General features: G+C 37.2%; 1 pseudogene; it reads left to right on the plus strand.

Moving 5' to 3' along the window:
- Positions 1 to 24,805, plus strand: part of LOC131579195 (uncharacterized) — an 83,210-nt pseudogene extending 58,405 nt beyond the window's left edge.
- Positions 24,806 to 25,920: the final 1,115 nt, after the last annotated feature.

Raw genomic sequence — 25,920 nt, forward strand, 5'->3', positions numbered from 1 at the left:
ATCCTAGTTTTTTTATCCAAGAACAAGGCAATAATGGCCATAGCTCTTTTGTTAAAAAACATTCCAGACTAAATGATTAAGTCCCAAATAGCTATTTCCTTGAAATGTTATTGTCTTCTAAATATGCAGACAGGACCTTGCTTATAGTGTTTAAACTAGAGGCCAGTGACTTCAATAGAAAAACTGATGTGAATTAAGCTCATCACTCCAAATAATTGTCTTAGTGATAGGATTAGAGACACGAGAGCAACTTTCATTTAAGTTTCAGCATAATGCTGTCACACCAAGTTAAACGTTTGTGTGAAAGTAATTAAATAATGACTTAAGTCACTTATATCCCTGTTTTGAAACAGTTCACAGTTCAAACTCGGTAAAATTAGGTTGGAAATTTTAAGCTTACAGAATGAATACAGTTACTAAATACGCTTTTGCTATTTGATTTTTCCTGCTGTGGAAGGCTATTAGAATGTAACAGAAAGGGTCTAATAATTTGAAATGAAATGTTTTACTAATATCTGTATCCAGAAAAAAAAAAAGAAGGGACCATGTGCATTACACATTTTCACTTATGCTCCACTCTATCAGATTCTGTAGAAAAAGTGCAGTAAAGTCCCTGGAAAATTCTTGTATCTTATGAACTTTCATCATTTTCATCCATATTGCTAGGTCAAAGAGAAAACTGGCAATCTCTAATGAGAAAGTATTTTGGCAATATTCTGTTTTATTGATGGATTTAGCACTGCTTTTTCCAGAACTTCTGTAAAAGCACTGGGGGAAAAAAAAAATTAAAAAAAAATAAAGTGCTATTACACTGGTTCTCCCTTTCCCTTGAATATGGAGTATTTTGAGCAATACATCATGCAAAGGAAATCTACATCTACATTTCCTGTTTTTAAGTATATTGTCAGTGATACCTTAACGTAATAGATCATGAAATGTACTGGCCATAGATATAATTATAGAAATGACAGAGAAAGGGCAAAATGGAATAGAAAATGGAGATAACTACCCAAAATTGTCTGAATATGAGTCCTAGTAAGTAAATAGATTTTGTGGTACAGGATGTACAAAAGTTCAATTTAGAATATGAATATGAAATTTTTTTATTCCTTCAAGTTCAGCCCACACATAATTAAAACTTCCCAGGCACTATCACCTGCAGGAAATTTCATTCAAATAGTGAAAAATTTGGCATAGAACTTATCTTCTGACAGTTTCAAGTGTAGAAATTTCTCGAAGTTTAGGGGATCACTCTTCATAACCTTGGTTCTGTCAAATAGAAACATGTATTTATTTACAATTTCTCTTCAGACTTCACTATAGCCTATTCAAATTTGGAAGCACACAGTTATTTCTTCACTCCAAGAATACCAGACATGATGTAGTAGAGCAAGTACACAGAATTTTTATTCTTTTCTCCTAGCTGGTGTAGCTCCTCCCTCCCTTCAAATGGGAAGTTGAGATAGATAACTGCTTAAAAGTTCACAAAAAGTAATGGAACAAGGTGCTTTGTGGATAAACTGGGCTGGAATAAAATGTGTATTAGGTGTTTCCCTGACAGAGCCTTTGTCTGTTGGCTTAGGAGAGGCAGCTCATCTTTGTTTCCCATTTACCCCTTCTCCAAAGCTTGATATTTCCTAGAAAGAATACATTTCAGCTTGCTCCATTTTCAAAATACTATACATTATATTAACTATAAATATGTAGAAGTGGCTTAATTGCTCAAAGCTGTTCAATCTTTCAGCCTAGCAAAATGCCCTTTGTAGAATATGGTGAGATTTGGATGGTTTTACTGCACATTAAATAAAATATCATATTTTAAGATCTATGCCAGGGCCAGCATTGGACTTTCCTGTCTTCAAAAGCCATGTCAAAGTTCTCATTAACTGATAGTGGATGATTAGGGAATAACTTGGGAAACTCAGAGTCAACTCCCCTATGTTCCCCATCACCCTGTTGTCCTCAGTTAATTTTACATGGGAGATGAGGTCAATATATATGAAATAGCAGCTGAAACTTTGAAATTCTGGTGTCTTTTGTTGGTTTGTGTCACAACCTGAGTGTTATTTAAACATCTATTTTTTCACATTTAATACTGGGTAATACTCTAGAGGCCTCTATAAAACAGCTAATGTTCCCTTTGGCATCGAAATCCACTTACCTTAACTGACTTCTGTTATACTTCAACCTGATTCTCAGAGTCACAAAGGTAATATTCATTTTAATGTCCCAATAGACTCTTAGTATTCATCAAATATTTGATTTACATTTCTAATAAGGCTTATGGAATGCAGAGACATGAAACCCATACTCTGCCATGATTCTAACTACTGTCTCTTTCATTAACACTGTGAATTATTTCTCCAAAATAATTAAAATCTGTAATTGAATATACTAGAATAATTTTGGAAAATTAGTTTAATTATTCTAGTGCTTCTATTTGGAAAGATCACATAATTTATAATGAGAGAATAGGCAAATATGAATTTACTCTCACAGAGTCCTTTTGTTTATACTTACCTTTAAAGAAAACATATATATTTGAAATGCCTGCTAAGCAGCATAGTTATAATGTAGATGCTTTGTACTCCAGAATTACTCCAGAATTCTGCTGGGAAAAAATCAGTTTCAGAATTGTTTCAACAATAGGCTTTCCCCTTCAGGAATTTATTTTCTTTTTTTTCTATATGCAACCTGCAACATAAAAAAGTGTTCTTTACCTGAGCTGACTCTTGCATATCAACCTCCCAGTACCTGAAGGGAGCCTATAAGAAAGATGGGGAGTGTGTTTGCAAGGGCAAGAAGTGACAGGACAAGAAGGAATGGTTTCAAATTGAGAGAGATTAGGTTTAGCTTGGATATTAGGGAGAAATTATTTGCTGGCTGGGTGGTGAGGCACTGGCACAGGTTGTCCAGAGTTGTGGATGCCCCATCCCTGGAAGTGTTCAAGGCCAGGCTGGACAGGGCTTTAAGCAGCCTGGTGTAGTGGGAGGTGTCCCTGCCCATGGCATGGGGATTGGAATGAGATAATCTTAAAGGTCCCTTCTAACCCAAACCATTCAGTAATTCTGTGATTTATGCACAGTAAAACTGAATAAAAAAATGACTCATATATTCTAGATGAAGAATTACTTACACACCAGAAATCACTACCCCATGTATACAAAAACAAGACTGCAACTGCGTTAACTAAGGGATGAATTGGAGTGGTTAAAGATTCCTGGCATATCCACATTTTCCAAGAATACTGGTGTCATATAGGCAACTGCCAACCCTTGTTAGGGTTCATCAGTGACTTCCCAAGCAAGAAAATAAGGAAGTTTGTGGTTGATCAGAGGCATAAACACACGGTCTGAAAATGTTGCTGTCCATAAATATCTGGACAGCATTTTCCAGCTGCTACTGCAACATGGTGAGTTGTGGGACTGAATGACGTTTTGACCATTATAAACATATTGAGGAGAACAAAAAAAAAGTGTAGTAAAAGAAGACCTGAACTAGAAAATTTGTAGGAAATAGAACTGGATTGAGGGATTCCTGGCTGCTCAGATTTCCCACTGCCTCAGGAATCCCAGTAAATTCTTTGCCAAGATGCCAGAAGGTAGGGACCTGATCCCAGCAATGGTTATATATGAAGTCTCTGATGGGGAATTGGGCTGATGTAGGGTGGGTAAACACAGGGCACCTCTCATTCATAACCAGCATTGATTGCTGTTTTATATCAGTATGGGTTAGAGCAGCAGTTTGGACTTGTAAAATTTTGAATGTCCTGTGTTTTTTACTTTAGGGGCTGCTCTTGTTGCATGGTAGGATTTAGTCTGTAGCACTGCAGGGTTAGCTCCTCAGCCAGGACAATACCACCATGTCAGCACATATGTGGGACCTGGACTAATTAGCCCTGCTTGGAGACATGGCTAATTAGTCCAGACTTAACACGAATCTCATCATGTTTCTGGAAGCTGAGCTGGTAATGCTGCATGATATATGTCAGCCTACTAATTCATTCAGAGGTCTCTGTGGGCTCTCTGAGCAGACTGAGTCATCAGCTACACCCTCAGATGGCTCTCTTTTTGGGAGACCTTATGGCACAGAAGCTCTTAGGCTTTCACCAGCTTTAACCTCAAAGGACTGACAAAGATGTGCCACACGTTTTCCTTATTCTAATTTTTTTTTTTTCCGTACTGAGTCTCCCAAGTTTTCTGTTCCTTTGTTCATGTCAGAGGCTTGTTTGCTCATCCAGGCTCCCAATCTTTTTGTTCTTCTCTGTCTTGCTGGCTATGGCAGGTGGATCTTCAGTGTCAGAGTCCTCTTTCCAGCCCTGACAGGGCCCCAGGCTCTGTGCAGGGTGCAGGGGACATTATTCATTACTGCTCCCATCTTTCACACTTCAGAGCAACGCTGAAGTCCAGCTGCTTAACCACACAGCTGCCACAGGTGTCCTTTACAGCATCCTTCACCAACCATGTATCAGGAAAAGTGGGATCAGATCTTTTTGTCTAAAGGCAATTATTTCCTGCAACAGTGATACAAGAAGAAAGGGGAAGAATCTTTTTAATTCCACCTAATTTCAGTCTGTTTCAAATCAATGGCTGGTATTTTGTCACTTAGCTGTGCTCAGTTTCATATTTGGCTCCTGCTAGCTGTATGAAAGTGTTGCAGAGTACAGCTCAGGAAGGACAAATAAAACTGTGAGGAAAAGATGGAGTGCATGACAGGAGAGGAATAGTAAATTATTTCTTTGTATTCTTCCCTCCAAGCAAACAATATTAAGTGGTTGAATTGCTTAGTAAACATTACTCTTTTCATCTGGTCTTATTCCATACATTTTACCAAAGTGAATAGCGATTAGTAATAATAGGTGAGATTTTAATAAGTTTTATAAAAATAATGTTCCATGTAAAGTGTGCTGACTTATCCCCAAAAGAACTATTACAACAGCTGTGTATAATCACCTTTTTCTGAAAAAGATACTAGGGTTCGGACAGCTGGGGCTGAATGTGTATACAGGGGGCAGAAAATTGCTTTTATTGTTGTATTTTTATTTCAAAAAGGAGATTATTGAGTAATCTGAGAACTCTTGGAGCTGTTTAGCACTTTCCTTGTTCATGCCAGAGAGAATCACACATTTACTGCTAATGAGCAGAATGCAGCTTTATGACTTTGTCTGAGTATTTTCCCTGAGATGACTTCCTTTACCACTAAAATCATTGGCAGGGCCCCTCCTGTTGGTTTTAATGAGGAAGAATTGGACCTTTAATAAGCATCATGGTCACGTAAGCTTGGGGTTTGTTTTTTTAGCATCGTGCTTTTTAAGTGTTTTTAGTTACTGCCTGCAGTGTATACAGCTGTGAACTTGGATAATAAATAAGGATTATTTCTATGAAGAAACCTTTGGCAGCAATTTTTGCTTTGCTGAGGTAAGCTGTTAGTCATCTGCCACCAAAGGGTAATCAGCTAGATTTTAAATATTGCTGTGTCTTTCTACTTTTACTGTATTTTTGATTAGTCAATAAATACATGTTCAGTCTCTTTCCAAAGCCCAGCAATCAGTGTAGATGCAAGATACATTGCTGAAAAGGAACAAACCAACACCAGCTAATTGTAAAGCTTTTGCTTGTTCTAAGAGAAGGTCGGGCTTGCTTGGAAATGAGTGGAAGGTGGCAAAGCTTCATTATAAAAACATCACAACCAAAAAATGGTGTTGACAGGCGGTAGAGTACATCCTCAAGACTGAATAAACTAATTCATTGATGGTAAAAGTGAAGCCAGAGGAACTGCATTCCCTGATATGAAAGGTGAATTTGAGCTTTGGCACCCTGCAGGCAAATGCATTTCGGATTTGAGAGCCTAAATTTAGGCTTTTAAACCCATGGCTTGGAACATGGCAGATTTTTAAAAAAGCCTACTATAGAGTCAAGGAGAATGTCTTGTATAATAAAATAAATATAGAGATAAGAGAGGAACCATGGTTTTCTATTCTTGCTTTTATGAAATAATTCAGATCCAAACATCCTTGCCAACCTAACTCTGCCTCCTGAATTCCCCCACAAAAGTGCTGTAAAAGCCTAAGAAGTTGTAACAAAATATATTGTGTAATGGAATTTTTTGGCATATTGAGTAAATAAAAATGACAATGGCCCGGCATAGTTAGAAACCAATAGATACATCCTGGTTTCCAGATAGAAGGTAAGGAAATTAGCTATTTCGGTTCTTACTTACCCTGCAGAAAAGAGAGAGTTATTAGCTGCATTACAGGCAAACTGGGTGTGAGCTATATTCAGTCATTGGATATATTGCAACAATATGCCAAATAAAAAGTAGTGGTTTAGCCATATCTAAAGAAACTCCCTGACAAATAAGGAACATGGTGTATCAGCAGGAATTTTTCAGTATCTCTGCTATTTTTTTGCCTCTGATATGGATGTGGAGAAGGACTTGTGCATTATGCAGATAACTTATTTTCAAATTTGGTTTGAATAAACCCCTACTTGGTGTTTTCATTTGAAAAGCCTTGAGCTGATAGCAAAGGATTGGGTTGCATAAAATTTCTTCACCTCAATAAAGCAGCCCTTGCTCTAAAAGACTTCATTCCTTGGAGTAATCAAGATCTTATTTGTTATCATGTAGCAAAGTCTTTCCCTTTTGCACCCATCTCAGTAAGCAGAATTTTCAGTTACAAGGTAAATAGATAACATAAAAACTGCTGTTGCAAAAAATAATCAGATTTGACTGTACATTCCTGAAAGATATGAAACTGTGAGTGCTTTCAGGCCCATTGATAAAGCTGTCAAGAGAAACTACTTGAATATTCTGTTTCCTAGTAGTCAGCCAGGTGTGTAAAGCATGTTTTTCCACTGCTGTATCTTCAACAGTACATCACCATGCATGACCTACAACATGCCAAAGGATAGAAGTCGAGGTTTCAAGTACATCACAAGTTTTTCTTTATGCCTAATTTTGATTATTTTTCAGACTATGCCAGTTTTTAGGAGAAAGCTATCTTTCAGCTCTTTGGGCTATATTCAGTCATTGGCTATATTTCAACAATACATCAAATGGATTGTGCAATGTGAGCATGGAAGATGAATTTATTAAGATTGTGTACTACACTGGTCATTCTGCATATCCCTATTTGTTCCTTGTCTTTGGGATATAGTTGTGCCTTAGAGGACTCTGCTAGTTAATGGTAGGTCAAACTGTGAATCTGAGAACTTTTGCGAAAAAAAAAAAAAAAAGGGAAAGTAAAAACACATCCTAAAATGAAGAGGCATTGTAGAGAATCCAGCAACATGAGTAATGGTGACACATGGCAATAGTCTGAGGAAGACTGTAGCACCTACAAAGCTGGAAAATGTGTTGCAGCCAGCCAGCACTAGGCTGCCCTGGATGGCAGAAGAACACACAGATGGATTAGCTGACAGTCAGGTCTGGGAAGCAGGGCACAAAAACAGAGCTGAAGAGCCTTGGGAACTGTGCCCAGCTCTGCCACAGTCTTACTGGGCAACCTGAATAGCTGTTTCATATTTTTGTTTGTTCCCAACAGTCATTTTTGGCTAATCCTGTCCTGATATTACAAGATGGATGTTGATGGGAAATCAGGGTTTGGACTGTAAATCCCCCTGGGCAGAACACCATCCTGTGTACCTGTACAATGCCTGGCACAATAGAGCCAGTATCTCTGTGGGGGACTGAAGGCATTACTGTAATAAAATATCAATATTTTAATGATCTGCCTTACTTAATCTCTTACCTCACAATTGCTTAGAGTAATTTGGACATTTGTTTCCTTTGCACATTTAAAATGGTCCCAGGGAGACTTCAGCGGATTGAGGTTCAGGGATCATGTGGACCTGATTATTCAAATTCCCTGCATCTGTGGGGGTTTCTTTTGATATTGCATGTTTCAAACTGAATGCTTGCTAAAGACAATGAATTTAAAATATGGAAAAAATGAATTAAATGAAAACATTAGAACTGCATCTAAGTTTGTAATCAGCACGATGTGGGGGATGGAAATGAATGTGGAACCCAGCTGAACAGTGTGTTGGCATAAGAACTCTTGACTTACAGCTGTTCCTTTGTTCTTTTTTGTTAGTTTTACAGCACTTTTTTTTCCAGAAAACCTTACATTGCATGAAAGACAAATTTATATGAGAAGACTGTTTAGCTTTGTGCATCATTATTTAAAAAGAGTGAATTGAAACCTGTTAAACTTGCACAGGATGGAGTGCACAGTTTAGGCTAATAGGTAATTTCTGTCCAAAATTAAAAACTGGTATTTTCTGGAATGTAAAAATCAGCTTAAACAGAAATATTCTCATTGTCTATTAAGGCTAACAGGCCTTCAGAAACAGAATTACTGAGACAAAAGAAAAGAATAAAAATCCATTATGAAAACTGTGCATGGAAATTGCCTGTAAACAGCTTTTCTAAACATTGTGAAACAACGAGACAGATGGGTAAGAGTGAAGGACTCTGTCTGGTGAGCATTCCGACTCTGCTGCAGGTAATTCTGAGGTCCTCATTAAGGCACGGTTTCAACTGTTAATTTTTCCACAGAGTAACTCAGGAGGAAGACCACCAACCACTTTCCCTGTGAAAGCACTTCTCTTGTGAGAGAGAATAATTGAGGCTGGAAGGAACCCCCGGATGTCTCTGGTCCCACCTACCACTGAATAAAGGCTGAACTGCAAGGTCACATCAGGTTGGTCTGCATTTAATTCAGTATGATCCTGAAAACCTGCAGGGATGGGAGATCCACAACCTTCCCTGGCAGACTCTTCCTCTCCTGGACTGCCTTCACGGACAATAAGTTTTTCCTTTTATTAATTTAATATACTTTGTTTTGGTTGTGTGTTTTTTTTTTTTCTTTTTGTATGTGCTTTTTTGTTTGGTTTTGGTTTTGGTTGGTTGGTTGATTGGTTGCTTTTTGGGTTTTTGAGTTTTTCTTTTGCCTGGAACATGGTTTTTCCAGAAAGGGACTAGGAAGAAGAGATGTAAGAAGGAGGTTTCTGGTCCATACTGTAACCATTGTTATTATGCATTTCATGCTAATAGCCACCACTTAAGGTACATGAACAGGATTCTTGTCCCTCAACACTCACACGAGCATCCTGTTTACTGCATTAAAAATTATATAATGGTGCTGGATTTTGTTTTTTTCCACAGGTTCATCTAATGAAACTTGAATACATTTTGCTGAGGTTGTCCAGCTTAAACAGGAAGGGTATCATATCCTGTATAGCCAGGTGGTGAGAGATCTATCCAAACAGCTGGACCTTGAGCCTCCTCCCTCTGAGGTGGTTTAGCCAATGCTAAGTGATCAGGGCTTTGATCACTTTCCTGTTCCAGAACAGGGAGCACTTTTACTAACATCTCCCCTGGACATCGGTGAAAGTGACCTGTTTGTAGCTACTCTCAGCTCCCTGTCAGCCAGTGGCTGCATCCACCACAGGGCAGGTTTATTCCCTGCCTGGACTGTGATCGAGTTCAGCAATAGATGCTGAAGTCAACATTCATTAGCTTTAATGGCAATGGTGTTAGGTGAACAGTAGAAGAGTAGTTTTCACCAACATCTGCCTCCAGGTTCTCCAACTTGCAAGGAAATTAGAAAACACAGTAACATATATTTCTCTGATTTCTCAGGTTTTTATTATTTTTCTTTTTTTTCTTCCCACTCATTTCGTTTACTTCTTCATTTGTTGCAGACTAGCATGCAAGAGTCAGAGCTGTTCAGGCAGAGGGGCTGTCTCAGTTCAAGTGGCCAATTGCCATTGTGCAGGGACTGAGCTCCTCTCCTGCCTTCACCACAGTGTTCTTAATGAGATCATCTGCAGATTTCTTCAACAAGAGCTTTCACTGGTTTTTTTACAGATATTTCCTGTTTATGGACATGCTAAAAGCTCATGTGTAAAGTACAAGTGAATAGGGGCTGTATTTTAAATGTGTGCACTGCTTCATGAATTACGACTTATTTATATCAAAGCAGGCACCCAAATTACGGAATATTTAGCAAAGTGGCCTTCATCTCTCTGTGCTTCAATTATATGAATTCTTAGAGGTGTTGGAAGGATAGATTAATTATAGTGAGAGCTGAGAGCACCACCAAAAAAAAAGCTGAGAAAACCACAAAAAAGCCTATGGAGAAATTGGTAATTTTGTATTCAGTGCAGGGCTTTGATGATGTGTGCTAAATAAGGTCTGGAATGAAACACAGAATGATGAAGATAAAAAGAAAAACTGAATATCTCGCCATTCAGTTGGTGTTCATCTTATGTACCGAGTGTTGCAAGAGGGAAAAATGCAGTGTTCATTCTCATATTTTATAACTTTTGAGTTCTTGAGTCTGAAAATTTAATATTTGAGTATCATGAGATTAGAGAAAATGCACACCAGAAAAAGCACAAAAGAGTGCTCTTCCATAAGGACATCTCAGGTTTCATCCCAGGTTTCATTTAATCAAGATGTAAGAGTTTGTGAAAATTTTTATGTACAAAGAGCTTTGGTTATTATTGTTGTTAGTGCCGGAAATGAAGCTGCTTGTTATCAGTAAACTTCCCAGCAGCTCCTAGCCAAGAGGCTCCCACGTTTCCTTGTCCAGCAACACGGTGCTGTGCACAGCAAGTACGCCTGGGGGTAGCAAATAAACTTGGAGGAGATCTCATATTCCAAAGCCGACACGATGGGGCTGCCTTCGTGTGAAAAGGAATTGAAGGGTGGGATTCGGATACATGGGAGCTTAACTTTTAAGCTTTGTGATTAGAGGTGCAGTCTTTACTGCCCTCACCTGCACTCCTAACTGTTTAAGTCTCTTGTGTGAATCACAGTCCCCTCTGGAATCAAAAGGAAAAGCAAGCCTCAGTTTTTAATTTCTGCCTGTCAGTCACTCGAACAGATTTGATGACCCATTTGCAGGGATTACTAAAGCTACACAGGCAGGAACCCATTTGACAGGTAAAGGAAAACTCCCCTTTTCTTGGGTACCTTCATGGCTGTAATTAACATTTCTGTTTTGTTCTAATTATAGTTTTTGTATCTTAGCCATTATGCTAATGGTGTTGTTCAGTAGTATGTGAGATTGCATTCATTATCACTGGTGAATTAAACCTTTATTAAAGAAAAATTCCCCTGGGCCTCATTCTGAAGTTAAGTAATTATTCATTTGGTTTTATCCTGGCAATTAGCTTATATACTGTAGCACTCACGATTGGGTTTCTATACCAGACCAGATGAGATTAACCCACCACAGTAAATAAATGCATAACATGTTACTTTAAGTGCACTATTACATAGGAAAAGAAACCCAAAAAACTCAGAAAACCCCAACCCCAGAAAGATTCATTGTTCAGTAGAAGAGCTCTCGAGATCCCAGAAGACTGCACAGGCAGAAGGAGATTGTGCTGGACAGTCGGGGCTCTGTGGAGCAACAGTAATAACGAGTTTATGGAGCCCTCCAACAGAGCAGTTAATTCTTTCTTCAATTGCAATGACTTCCTTGGTCAATATGCTTCATATCTGAGATATGCACTGTGCTCAGCCACACTCACAGTGTAAATCAAGCCTTTGGAGAGCCTCCAGGCATACATAAATTTCCTGGGTGATGTAGCCCGGCTCTCAGTCATGAGAGGGGAGAAAATGTCAAGGAAAACCTTATTTGCCCTCCTCTACATACTCATAGTTTCTGAAAGCCTCTTAAACACTGCTGGATTCAGCAATAGTTCCTTGAAGAAGGATGAAGGTTTATGCCTGTTTTTCTACTGGAACATGGAGGAGTGGGAAAATCAGGGATTTACCAAGTCACACAAGAAATCATCAATAGAAGCAGATTCTGACTGTGGTTTCCCTGTGGCCTAATCAGATGTTTAACTGTGTTAACTTGTTTTGTTTTTTTTTTCTCATATCTCTTTTTAGCACATATTAAGTTTACAAATCTCCCACAAAATGTGACAAATGCATTTGAAGTCTCTTTTCACCAACGCTATTCATCTTATGCTTCTCTATGGAGAGAGGGAACTATTGTCCTGCCTTTAATTACAGCTACAGTTTTCAGAAGTATTTTTAACTGGAAACAACTTAAAGCCATTAAAAGAATCAATCAAGCATCCTTGATTCCATACCAGACTTCAGTGACACCTCATATATAATCATTGCAGAAGGTGAAACCTAACGTGCTACCACAGCCAAAACATTAATCAACTACCAGAGAGTTTTGCCTCAAGAAGTAATTTAGGATTTGACCTTGAATTTGGGTAGGTAGTATGTATGGAATGCAGGAATTACCTCCACTGTATTGTGAACCCAGCAAATTTTCACAGATAGGAAAAAATTAGTATACATTGATTTTTGATAAGCATCATTTAATCTCTTGTATATTCTGGCAATATCTACCATATACCCACAGGATCTAGGAACAACCTTAAAACATCTCCACTTTCAATTCCAAATGCAAGCTGCATGTCATTAACCTTGTCTCAATATCAAACATGTGAAGCACAGCAGAAATAAAATAAATAAATGAAAAATAATTTTGAAAGCTGCCACATAATTTTCCCATTGGGAAAAAAATACTGAGAGAAAGAAAAGGGGAAACAAAATGCTTGTCCTGTCCTCTAATGCATGTCATGAAAATATTTGACTTCAGATTCTCAAAGGTTATCTACCTCACCTGCACTGCTTTCAGTGGAAATTGCATACCTAAATATATTTGAGTTTCTGGGCTTCAGTTCCATACAGCTGAAAGTAGAATGAAAGTCTGAATAAAATTCAAGGTCTTTAGTAAATCTTATTAAATCGTGTATTATATATGGATCTATAGATCACATAACCCAGCACAATTTGCTAACAGTGGGTGTGATCCCACCTCATGGGATACTAAAGAGGTTACTTGATTAACATCCATAAGGTGTTTTAAAATAATAAAGTGATCTATAAATGACAAATAGTACTGCACTGTACTGTATCTCATCACTCCCGTCGGTCTGAGTTGTGTTCTGCAAGCCTCCCCCACAAAAGTTGTTCTCCTTGTGCTTTGCAGCCCTCTGCATCCATGGAGGGCTTGGTGGCAGTGTGGTACAATGCTCAGGGATGGTCCAGTTCCTCACTTTGCTCCTAACCGCTCTGTGGAGTAGCAATTACATCACTATGGAGAGAAAGCTTTCATCAATAAAAAGAAAATTGCAGATATGACCTGTTGTTCAGTTCAATAGTGTTAACTGCTGTTCAGGAGTAAAGGGAGGAGTAAGCGGGTTTCAGCTGAGAAATCATTCTGTCACATTGCATTAGGAAGGTGTCCACATTTAGTCATGTGTCAGGTATTTTGCAGCAAAGCTTTGCTGCTGACCAGAAAGATCTATTTTTATTCCCTCAACAGCAGAGGAAATCAGGAAATCAGTTTTATTCCTCCTGCATTATTGGAAATCATGTGTTCATGGTGATGAAAATCATGAAGCCCAAATTCTTTTCTCATTGATATGTGTTCAGGTGAAATGCTGCTGTTGGGGAGCCAATAGATAATGCATGTCCATCAGGACATCCATTGCAGCTGTGCAAGAAAGAACATGGTATCCTCCAGATCTAAATTACTCACAATATGACAGACCTTTCAATCAAGGTGGAAAACAAAAAACAGGAAGAGAACTAAATCACTAGAATTTTCCACTACTCTGACTCTTTTCTGTTGAATTAAAGACCCTTCAAGAATGAGAGACCTTAACCTAAGTTCTTGACAAGAAAAAGTGTCACATGTGACACTCACCTACCCTTCGATGGGACACCAGGCCAGCTGAGGACAGCACTGAGCTGTCAGGTAGAACCTACCAATACACTGGTTCTGTTTCCAGACATTTTTGCCTTCATTAGCTACTGTACGTGCTTCCACTATATCAGATTAAGTTTTACAAGCTTATTTAGTTAGAAAGGCTGATTATTTTTCTCTTTTGCATAGGGGAAAAAGTGCTCCTGTTTATTCTTTTGAAACTCACTTTCTTATTGAAATGCTGAATTTCCGTTATCATAACTGTACTCAGTGTAAACAGGAAACATTTGCACTTTAAATCAGGCTATCATATAAAAAGTAGAAGGTATTTCAGTGGGAGAATTTTGGAGATGAGATATCAGGAAATGGTGACAGGAATGAGGAGGGTTTGGTTTGGGCAGTTTATTGCTTCTGGTAGACACCCCAACAGTGAAACTTGTGCAAAATATTTGAAATCATTATTATAACTGAAGTACTGAAAAAAACATATCCAGTTGGAGAGAAAAGAAATTCTAAAGATGTTCAAAAGTTGATGATTTCATTTGTTAGTGAGCAGCATATTTCTCTTAGAGGTCTTTGTGTGTTTAAATGTCCAAATATAGAATCCTTGCATTAGAGTGATGTCTAATGAGGTTGGAAAATGGTGCAGCTCCAGATTGCTCTCTGTTCTGCATCACTGTCTTCCCTGGTGATTGTAACAACATATACAATCATAGCAACAGTCTTTAATTTTAAATTAGCAGAAAAAATTCTTGCCAAAAGGAGATAATGTTGATTTTCTGTTGGGCTCCAAGTCCTTGAAGTGGCAAACTGTGAAATCATTATTAAAGAAGTTGATTAGGAAAACAGGCCTTGCTTTACAGGGACAGGTCCACAATGCTGTTGCCTTAATGAAATCTGATCATGTTGAGGAAAACTCACAGATTTTCCAGAAAGAAGGTACTAAAAATATATTTATTAATGGCCTTTTGAAAATATTAACTTCATATTTTATGTGTCATTACCTCATTCACATCTCAATCACACTGACTCTCTTAACTGTTCAGAAAATAAATGTTAGCCCATTAGTTATTTTTACAACTCCTTATACTTCCTAGATAGGGAGTTCCTAAAATTTCAAATTCAGGAGTCCTTTCATCTGTAATATATAGCAGTTTTTAAAAGAAAAATCAGTATAACTATCCATTTCAGGAGTATTCCAGAATTTACCTATTACAGAAAATGCCAGGACTCCAAGTTCATTTGGGTTTTAGAACCCTTTCAGGAAGATGGTCCTTATCCATAGTAATATTGAAACTTTTTGTTGGCCAGTTTAAATCAGGTTTTTTTTATCTGCAGGATACCAAATCTACTATGAACATGTAGGGCATAAGGGATAATAGTCAAATATTCCTTTGAAATTTCCTTTGCAGATAGAGTAAAAGTTGGAATGTACTCAGATTCTGCTCTTGAGAGATGTTGGCTTGGCTGGTCACCATTATTACCTGCTTTATAGAAAACTTGCAAGTTTGTTTCACCTTGATTTGGCTCTGTCTCTTATGTTTCTAGATAAACATCCACGCCTTTACTCTCACTGCAAATGGGAAGATAGTAAAGTTTTAGTAAGTTATCAACTGTAATTTTTATTAAATCTGAAAGGTGCTTCAGATCTCTGCTGACATCTAATCTGTAAGTAGAGCTCACAACATGCTGTGCATATGAGCAGATGGGTGTGTTTGTATTCCTGGCTGGTACCTGTTATTTTCCAGATTCCCCTAAAAGGAACTGGGCAGAAATGCTCCCATTCTTACATCTTACTGAAGCACATTTGAATTCCATACAATGGAATAATGACCAAATTAAGCTTTTCCATATTGATGCTGGGAATGGATTTCCTAAAGAAACATTTAGATAAACAAACTAAGAGATAAAAATAGTTTAAAATCTACATAAGCTTTTGCTTACCTTCTCCATAGACAGGTGAAATGAGAGCTCAGAAAGTTCAGAACCAGGAACACAAAACCTGCAAATGACTTTACTATAGTGCAAGTGTTAAGCCATGTCGAAATATTTGTAAAAAGTTTTTGTTATATATTTTTGTTGCATCAGGAGCTTGCAGGGTCAAAAATAGAATTTTCAGCAGGTTGGAATATCAAGGTGTATTTTTAAAATCCCTTTGACATATTAGAGTTTTTATTGCACACAGCATGGTAATGGCTTGCTGCCAGTCAGACACATTCTGCTTGCTTTATTTACACATTGAGGTCAATGAAATTCCAAAGTAGGATTACTCATTTGTGCCTAACAAATTTAGATTTGCTGGTGAAATGACCTCTGGTTGTCAGCAGGATTGTCTTAAACCAAAGATCCCGAGTCTGTGCTGCATGTTACAGGGGTAACAAGTACAATGGTGATGAAAACATCTTTGGTAGAACTTCAGACACTTCAGTTTGCTTAAAGAGTAAGGCTTATTATGAAAAAATGATATTATAAGAGCATATTTCTTGCAGCATGTAATATTGTTGCTGAGATTTTAATGTCCTTCTTTCCATTTCTTGAACCCTGACTCATGGTTATGAGTGGTCAAGCATCTTGCTTCAGCTGATCGTGGCGCCAAGCGGCAAGCTCAGAGTGACTTTGGATCCTTTCAAGATTCTTGTCGGCCTTTTCTACCTTTGTTCCAACATTAATCAACATACAATAGGAAACACAAATTCTAGATCACTTTTCTAATCCCCAGTCTTGGGTTTGGTAGTTCCCTAACACTCGGGTTAGATGTTAGGAACCCAAGAGAACCCAGTATATTTTTTTTCTGCTCACCGTAAAGATTTTCTTTTCACTGTTTACCCATGGAAGGTAAACTTCTTCTCTTTCAGAGCTGGGTTGATATGAAATGTATATTAGTCTGAAAAAGAGAAATTACTTAATGTAATTCTGTAGCTACAGTCTTTGTCATACTCAGAGGCTTGCTATTTACCCATCCAATTGTATAACCAATTGTTCCCATAATCCTCGGTGTTTAAGAATAATGTTTCCATGGCAATATTAGATTCCGTAAATGCTTATCATTCTCTAAATGGATAGCTTTAAATAAATAAGTCATCAGTTTTCTAGTAGCCAGAATACTCTTTATTGACTTAAAAAGCTGAAATATACCTCTCTTGTAAAAATAGACCAGTTTGTTCAGCCATAATAAGTTCACAATCTGCAGAATCATGACCTTACTGATAGTGTTAACAAAAGCTTGCTCCTTAATTATCTGCCTTGCATTCAGCTGCTGTTTCCCTCCTAAACTCAATTATAATTCTAATAGCAGCTGTGCTGCCATTGTTTGTTGCAATTCATTTTAAGGAACTTTGATTGGATGTCATTGGTCTTTTTGACTAAATGTGCAAGGTTCAAAGTATCCACTGCCACTAATAGCCCTCATCTCATCTCAAGATTATACTAATTATTTACATAATTACATATTATACATTATAGAGCTATTATGTATTATTTCTAAATGATAGTTCTCCATCAAAGATGTTGAACAAAAGAATATATATATAGTTTTATTGTCCTTACACATATTTCAGTGTTGACGGAGATACGCTTATGATAACTCTCTGTTTCTGTGTTAGCCAACAACTGAAGTATCCTTCCACTGCACTGCAAATTTATTAGATCATTCAGGAGTCTCTACTGCTTTCAATTTTGACTCCTCATTTATTATTTCTTCTATACTTCTATGCCAGTGCAATTGATGTGATAAGCAATTACTTTTAGAGGAACAAAATTGTCCTCATATGTCCTTCAAGTTTTGAGGTCTTATTATATGATAAATCTTAGTTTGATGCAATAGTTGCAACAGCTAGGGGAAATAAGACTTCATAATTACCACTTATGTAATTGTAAAAAGCCAGCACATCTGTAGTGTAATATAAGAGTTTACATGATGGTCTATTTCAGCTCATTTATACAAGAGGAGACAAAAATAAATTAAGAAACTGCTGGAGGTCTTGGATTTTGGATTGGATTCCATGTGCAGAGCTAGATCTATTGACTTGATATCACTACGATAAATACAACTTTATTTTAGGATAACTCGTATATGTCAAGGAAAATAAAGTGGTAAAAAATGAAGTTGGTTATTTTAAGAAAAGGCTATCTGTTCAACTATAGTACAGAATTTACTTGGTGTTTATAGATGAATTTAAGTGCCTTGAAGTGACAGTTTTCTTCTGAGGACTGTGGAATCGTGAAGCTGGATTTGAGCACACATACCAGAAAATTAAGACCCTGAATTCTGCCTTCTTATCTTGGAAATTTTGATCAAAGGCACCTACATGTATGTGGGGCAGCAATGGCTTGCTGCCTGTTAAAAGCTCCAGAGTGAAAGTGCATTAAATCCTGAGGGAACTTTTGTTAGCATGTTCTTTCTAATATTTGAAATGTCACAAAAACCCCTCCAACAAAATGTCTGCAAAGCATTACAAGGACCCTGTTGGAGTTGCAAAGGCAAGTGATCTGTATTTTGCACATCAGCTGCACTACAAATGCAAATTGGCCTCTATGTATATGCCTAGAGTAATGGTCTTCAGTTGCACAATCGTGTAGCTGTGAGAAATTGCTGCCCCATCCAGTCCAAGAGAATTAGAGTTTGAAGTGAAAGAGATTGCAGCCAGGTCTCCTCCATTTTGCTGCAGAAGCTGGAAGGTATGCAGCAAATGATGATGAGAATTGCAGGGAGAGAATGGTTACTCAGAGTATTCAAAAATTGCCCACAGCAGCTCCGCAGAGTTTCTTTTTGCTGAGAGTTCATTTATGTAAAAGTGTTTGCAGAGGTATTCAGTATTTTTGGATGCCTGACTTGGGATCATGTTGACTGATATGCAGAAATGCTGAGGATTCAGAGCTACAACTGATATTTAGATTTCTGCTGCAGCTTGAAGCTTGTGTTTCAGGCATACAAAATATTAGTAGAATTCCAAACACACTGAAGATGAGATCCGAGATGTCAGAGAGCTGGGACCCACAATACATTGATGCCCTCATCCTTAATCTTTTTTTGGTCAGACTTTAAAATGTACTTATTTGCATGGCTAGTGATGGGCATAGTCTCATGGAAGAAATTACAAAAGCACCCTTGTGCTGTTAAGTGAAGTGTTTTAACACTTTTGGGAAAACTATTAGGCTCCTTCATGCATTTTTGAGTACTTATTTAACTGTGAAAAATCTGATCCTCAGTGCCTTAACTCCTAAGCAGTAAAATGGCAGTAATAAAACCTATTCTTCCCAGAGGCTGTCACAAAGGTAAATTTTTTAATGTCTCTGAATGTCTCTTACTCTCATGATGAGTCCCATGAAGAAGTAGGAAATTGCTAATTCTGTCTTCTGCTCAGAGCATGAGTACTGTATGGTAATATCCTGAATCACTGCCCATGAGGTGAACACCATCAGTTTGGTGCAGTGAAGGAGACAGGACTGTGAAATTAAGGACTGTATCATAACGCACATGCAAAAGGAGTTCTGATGCTTGAGCAGTGCCTGACTTGGAACCTGAATATCGACAAGAGAACACAGCTCTACATGTAGGATTCTACAAAGTTTTGGTTGACAGTTGTTTGGGAAAATACATACATCTAACTTACAGCTCTGCCACCTGTTATTAATAGAGTTTCTCTAAACCAGAGGGAATACAAGCTTTATTGCTCCCCAGGCTCTCATATGTCTATATTAGGGGAGTGATTAATACCCTTTTTCTTTTTTCAGAGTTGGCTACCAAATACTTACAATTGAAATCTTCTGGAAAACAAATATGAATCTCGTTAATGAGACAAGTCTGCCATGTTGATGAAAATAAATGTAAAGTTTATTCTACCAGAGTTTCAGGAGCGCAATCCATTTAGAGGAGTATTGTATATCTGTTCCAACTATCTCATTGTATGAAATATGAAAATGTATTTTAGTTGCACATTGCTTTGCACACGTAATCCAAACTTTAATCATGGCTCAAGATTTAAAGATTAACTTCTGTAAGAAAAAAAAATTTACCTTTTTAATGTGAAATGTACATTCCCTGCCTTTCCTCTCTTAACTATATTCTTGATGTCTCTTCATAGATGGAGTTCTGGTCTGAAGTTGGAAAATTCTGTGGAATTCGTTAGATTTCTCTTTCAATGCTGTAAAGAATTTTTAGTTTGGTTTTTTTATTTTTTTTTTTTTTTTGGGAGTCCGTCATCCTCTGAATGTATTTGTAAATACCAATATGTGGGATTCAGAGGAATTTTAATGTTATTTCTCCTGCTTCTCTGCCCAGTGGATGAGGAAGGGCTAGTAGTTCTCTTGTGCTGCTCCATTTTGAAACAAAATCTTTGAAAGGTCCTGGTTTTGCCCCATAGATAAACATTTAAAAGTAATTTTAAATTAGCTGAAGAATCTGTTTGGTTCTAAGATTACTTACATTTTGACTTGAAAAACTGAGGGTAAGAAACAGAGGAGGGCAAAATAAAATCCCAGGGTAGACCTTTAAGAAATATCACTTTTGAGATTTCAGCCTAACCTGCACTTGTTTTTCTTGCATATTTTTCAAATTAGCTTGGATAACTCTTACATTCCTGTGTACATTTCTTTTTAATATATTTTTCTGATTCATTATTTTTTCTTCTATTTGCAAATTAAATGTAAAGTGGTATGTGGTGTGAGGTGTCAGATGTGGGTTGCTTTCCTGCCTCTGAAGCAAGTAGCACATAGAATAATTGCAAGTATTGGGGAAAGAGGGCAATATCTTGGTATCAGAGTTCAGAAAAAATATTCAGAAGAAAACCTGGGCTTTCTAATAGCAAGAGTATAACATTAAAAAAAAAATTAAATCTAGGATAAGAATAATTATATAATTTTAAAGGGAAAGCAATAATGGATACTTTTTCTTCCAGTAGAAGACTGTAGTTTTCAAAACAGATGCAGAACTAATGATAAGCCAATAAAGCATGCATTCTTGTGTTTTTTTTACTGCTGGTCTTTCTGATCAGCTCTAATCATTCTAGCTGACTATTTTTTATTATATCAAACATTTTATTTATTATCATAATTATTAAGCATACATATTCTGCACTACTTCAGACATTCTCATTGAATACAGGATAGCTAACAGAACGAAAGTCTTCAAAAACAGTTACAGTAATTAAAATATTTCTGAATAGCAGTAAGAAGCAATGTGAATAAAACATTCTGCGGTGACTTTTATAGTCAGGTGATATAGACCTGATTCCAGTAGTAGAAAACATTTATATTTTATAGAATTACAGAGTAAATGCTCTAGTTCTTGCAAAGAGAACACTCACTCACTGCTTGTGGAGTGGGGTGAAAGATGTTGAGTTAGCAGCAGCATAATTCTCCCAGGTTAAATTTGTACTTTTTAATGTCCTTAATAGGTTTCTGTGTTCTTTCTGGTTTATGTTATTGCTCATGACTGGAATTATCTGCCTCACTTGCTTTGAAGAAGAGTAATTTTTTTTTTCCTTCCATCAGTCTGAAAAAGGTAGTCCCCATATGAGGTTTTCCACCATATATGTGATCCTGGCATGAGTTAGGACCACAGTCCCCAGTCCAGACTGAGTACCTACATACAGAACTTCAGCATGGCAAATACAGAAATACATGCTATGCCAGAAAGAAGTGGGCCATCAGTACTGAAGAAGAAAAACTAAAATAGTTTGTATGATAGATGATAAAATTCCACGTATGTTCACCTAAAGAAGGGAATTTAAAAATTAAGGGAGTTTAACTTTTGGCTTTTTAAATATGTGTGTGTGTGTGTGTGTGTGTGTATTTTCTGGAACTTTGTGATGTATTCTGGAAGAGACAAACTCGTTATTTATCCATGTACTTTATGACTAAATTGAACAAGCAAGAATTTTTGTGTGTGTTTCCCAATAAATCCCTCTGTTCTAAGTATTTCTGTGTTTTCTGATTTCTAGTTCCCATGTCCTGTGGGATGAAATAATCTATTTTTATTGTTGGACTTTCAACAGGACAAACTTTTTACAACTGTTAAGGATAAGACCTTACTAAAACATGACAAATCAAGGTGTCACAATCGGTTCTTAAACAGTTTTTTTGTTACTGTTGAAGACCTAATCCATACATGGAAATATGCCATTTTCCACATTCCACATCTGAGTGTGATGGATCTACAGTCCATCTTCTATGATATATTGTGAATCTTTTTGTGTACTCAGCATGCAATTTAACCTGGACAAATGCAAGGGCATTTAATGAAAATATTTGAAGGGTATAAAGGGACATTGACAAAATATATATAGGTTTCCTGTGCAAGTGGTGGGGAGAAATGAAGAATTAGACTGGAAAATTGTTGCTCCTGAAACTCAGTAAAAGTGAATATTGTACCTGCTGCTACTTGTGAAAGTGTCTAAAACTGTTGAGTGATACCAATAGCACAGAAAAGGAGACCCATGTTCAATAATATTTATATCATAGACGTTTTGTCTTTGCCAATTCTTATTTCTGTTGTTTATCTCCATGTTTCAACATGCCTTTGTAGCAGGTTGCAAACTGACTGCTTTGCTAACTGAAATGGCAATTCAAATTTGAAATCTCTCTTCTGTAACTCCTCTAGTAGGTTGTCTGGCTTTTGTTTTTCTCTTCAAAATAGGTAATATGGTTTGTAGATTTCCAGCTCTGGGAGCTTGGCTTTTCTCCACTGGTTCTGAAAAATAATAGCCAGTGACTCCAACACTATTTCTGCTAGTTCCATTAGCACTCTGGGATGTATTCCATGGGATCTCTTTGTATTTTCTTTTGTTGCAGTAAACATTTTGTACATTAAAAATCAGTTACTGCATTACTTAATAAAGTCTGGGTTAACCTTTTCTGATGGACTATTTAGGAAGAAAGCTAGGAATGTTTGTTAGTTTCTAGATGGCAGAGTGAGCTGTGTTTGCAAAGGACAATTGAAATGCAGGGAGAGAAATGTAAAATATCTCAACACCAGCTCATCAGAACCAGAACCACCTTCATCAGTTCACCAGAATTCATGAAGGGTACCTCAGGGGATGTTGCATACATATTAATTGTCTTTATTATTAATAACTATTAACCATTACTCTGAGTGAAAACTGTAACAGTGACAAAAAAATTTTAAATTTCTTTTTGTCAAAATTAAAGTGCTCATTGTTTATAAATCTGACCCTCCCCTAGTACATCTGTTTGATTAGTTCTGCATCTTCATCTTGAAGTCAAGTTTCAGTGAACTTTGTTGTCCTTTCTCCTTGTCATGTGTTATGTACATTTAATTATGATATTGGAGATCAATGATCCTTACATTCATTTGCCTAGACTATATCACTCGATGACAAGGTTTTGAAATGCTTTTTTAGCAGTTTTGCCCTTCAGCTGTAAATTGTGATTCTGTATTTCTTCATTAATGATCTTGGAGTGCTTACATAACTACTTAAGAGAAAATATTAAATGTAAGATGGTTCCATTAATTTAAGAGCAGGGACATTCTATTTAGACTCCCTTTCCATGCTCAAGGAGTAAAGCATTTTTCATTTTGATAAATGATTTGCCTTGTTATAACTTTTTTAACTAATGGCTAAAGAAAAAAAACCCTGTTAAATAAAAATGATATGACAAAAAAGTGTGACATTCACTTTATTTTATACAGAAATGAATGTAACGCAAAGTGGTTTTATTGAACTGTAACACCAAAACATTGGAAGCTCAGCATTGAATTGGCCTTGAAATTTATTTCTTGAGTAATATAGATCCATTTCCCTCCAGATGGAGGTTCAGATGTACCCAGTTAAAGACATGTACCACCAGCAGTGCAGTGCCATAAGGAACTGGGTTCATTCTCCTTTTCCAAAGGGTGCTTCAGGTGTTTGAGCATTGGTATGACTGTCTGGGCTCTGTATTGAAGTTGGATGTTAATCAGACGGGAAGACTCCCTCCCTTCTCACCTCTGACATGCTTCTAGAGAGGTTATCCTAGTTGCTGCTGCAAAAAAGGTCATATCCAGAAATCTGCATTGCCTGAACTTTTCCTGTGGTCAGGAGCAAGGCTATTGTTTCCAGGGAAGTGAGCACTCCATATGAGAGAGCCACAGCTCCTTGGTCTCGTGATGTCTCAGGCATCCCAAGTGCAGAAGTACACATGTGAGGCATGCTTTCAGGGGCAGTCTCCTTTTATAGACTCTTTTTATTTGTCCCATTTTTAGAAATAAGTCATGATCAGCAGCCATTGAAGATTGGTGTAGAGTGTGGTGATAAAACCTCCTTACTAGAAACTTTATTTCTTTCTCATGTTTTTTGGTCTTATTTTTCTTTTTTTTTCCTTAAAAATACTTATTTAAAAATACTTAATTTAACCAAATAATTAAATGGTCTGCCTTTTGTGTTGCAGTTGGTGATCAACAAGCAGTAAGTATCAAGACTGAGATTTTCAAAGGGTCTGGAGAATGGTTACATCTTCATCTCCCATTAAATTCTGGATCCCACTGAAAATTTTAGTCATGCTTATCACTGGACTTTACTCAGAAAAGGCTGAATTGTATTATTTAGTGAGTGCCATCTGCATATTGAACTAGCTGAAGTATTAGAACAGTAATCAATTAAATCTCTCCATTCTGGACACTTTTGTACTGTTTTTAAATCACGTCCAACAGCGCCACAACTTATAACCCTGCATACATCTCAACCTTTTAACTTGCTGCAGCTCCCAGTTCCACCTAATGCGTTTCACTTATGCAACTAAAGTAAATCTATCTGTACAGGGTATTACTGTGAATGTCAATTGCATTTATATGTATATCAGAGGCAAGATGTTGGTCATTATACTTTTTTTCCCCTATTCTTCAGCTTCAACTGCTGCTAAAAGAACATCAAAAAGCATCAAGCATTTGAAATGGCTTTCACATTATTTCCTTTTCTTGCTGCAAAACTGAAGAACCTAATTAAAGTGCTGCTATTGTGGGAGCACCCTCTCATGGATAGAAAAAGATGGATCCAAGATATTGGGGAAAATTTTCAACCCCTCAAAGATGGATATTCATGCAATGAAGAGCATTGAGAAGTTGTCTTCACATCATCTACTGGAACCTGTGTATGTGGTATATACATCTCCACACCACCCTTGCTGCTGAAGAACTGTCGTATACTTTCCAAAACTGAGTAAGTTTACCTATTGGCTTTCCATAGGATGAGATAAAATGCTCAGTTTTCAGTAGCTTCCAAGACTAGCCCTACTAAATCAGCAACCGAGAATCACACTTATGTGTGTGTTAATATTAAGCAGAATATTCATTCTGTTGTCATCTCTTTGAAGGTTCAGATTCAGTGGCAGAGGAGTTTTTATGGCATTTTTCTGTCAGGATCATATGCAAAGTGACTCCACATTTACATCCGGATGTGCAGAAAGAATCCACAGTATGTGCTGAAGAGAGGAGGTGGAAAGGGTAGAGGAGAGAAAGAATGCCCCTCCAGACTGAACTACTGCAAAGTCCAAGCTTATACACTTACCCTGTGTCAGGGCATGATTCCACTGAGAAATGGATGATGAATGCAGTCAGGGAGCAGGAGGGAGGGAGGGAAAAATAAAAGGAGAATAAATTAAAAACCCCACAAAACTAGGAAGTGTGTAGCAGGCTTTAATCCTTAGAGTCAGAATATTTTTCCTTACAAGAAGTTAGGGGTCAGATAAAATCTGTTTGGGAAATGGACTGTGGTTTACTCTCCTTATACCCTTCCCATTTGTCATTTAATAGCAGCTAAATGCTATGTTAGAAATTCAAGGTGAAAATCTTTGTTGTTTACTCCCACATCTTCATGGGATTTTCCTGACATTCATTTGGGCTCTAAGCTTATTTCTAGGATGTTGGCCCAAAACCATCACTCTCTATAGGCTGCCTAAAAATGTGGAATTTTAGGACACTGAAACAGAAACACCTATCTCTATAAGCATGTTTTTATTTTGTTAAATGTGTATACAAATCAGAAGATTGGTGGAAAGAAGTAATAAATGGCAGGGAGAGTGGGAGCCACCCCTTTTCCAGACATTTGCTGTTCTTGTGCTGCATTCAGATGGAAAGAAACATGGATTGAAATTAGGAGAGTGATGCTCATCTTTGATATGTTAACAAGATAGACTCTTTCTCCCATCACTTTTTATAAGTGTCCTTATGACAG

Source organism: Poecile atricapillus, chromosome 4, assembly GCF_030490865.1.
Source record: "Poecile atricapillus isolate bPoeAtr1 chromosome 4, bPoeAtr1.hap1, whole genome shotgun sequence".
Classification (NCBI taxonomy): domain Eukaryota; kingdom Metazoa; phylum Chordata; class Aves; order Passeriformes; family Paridae; genus Poecile; species Poecile atricapillus.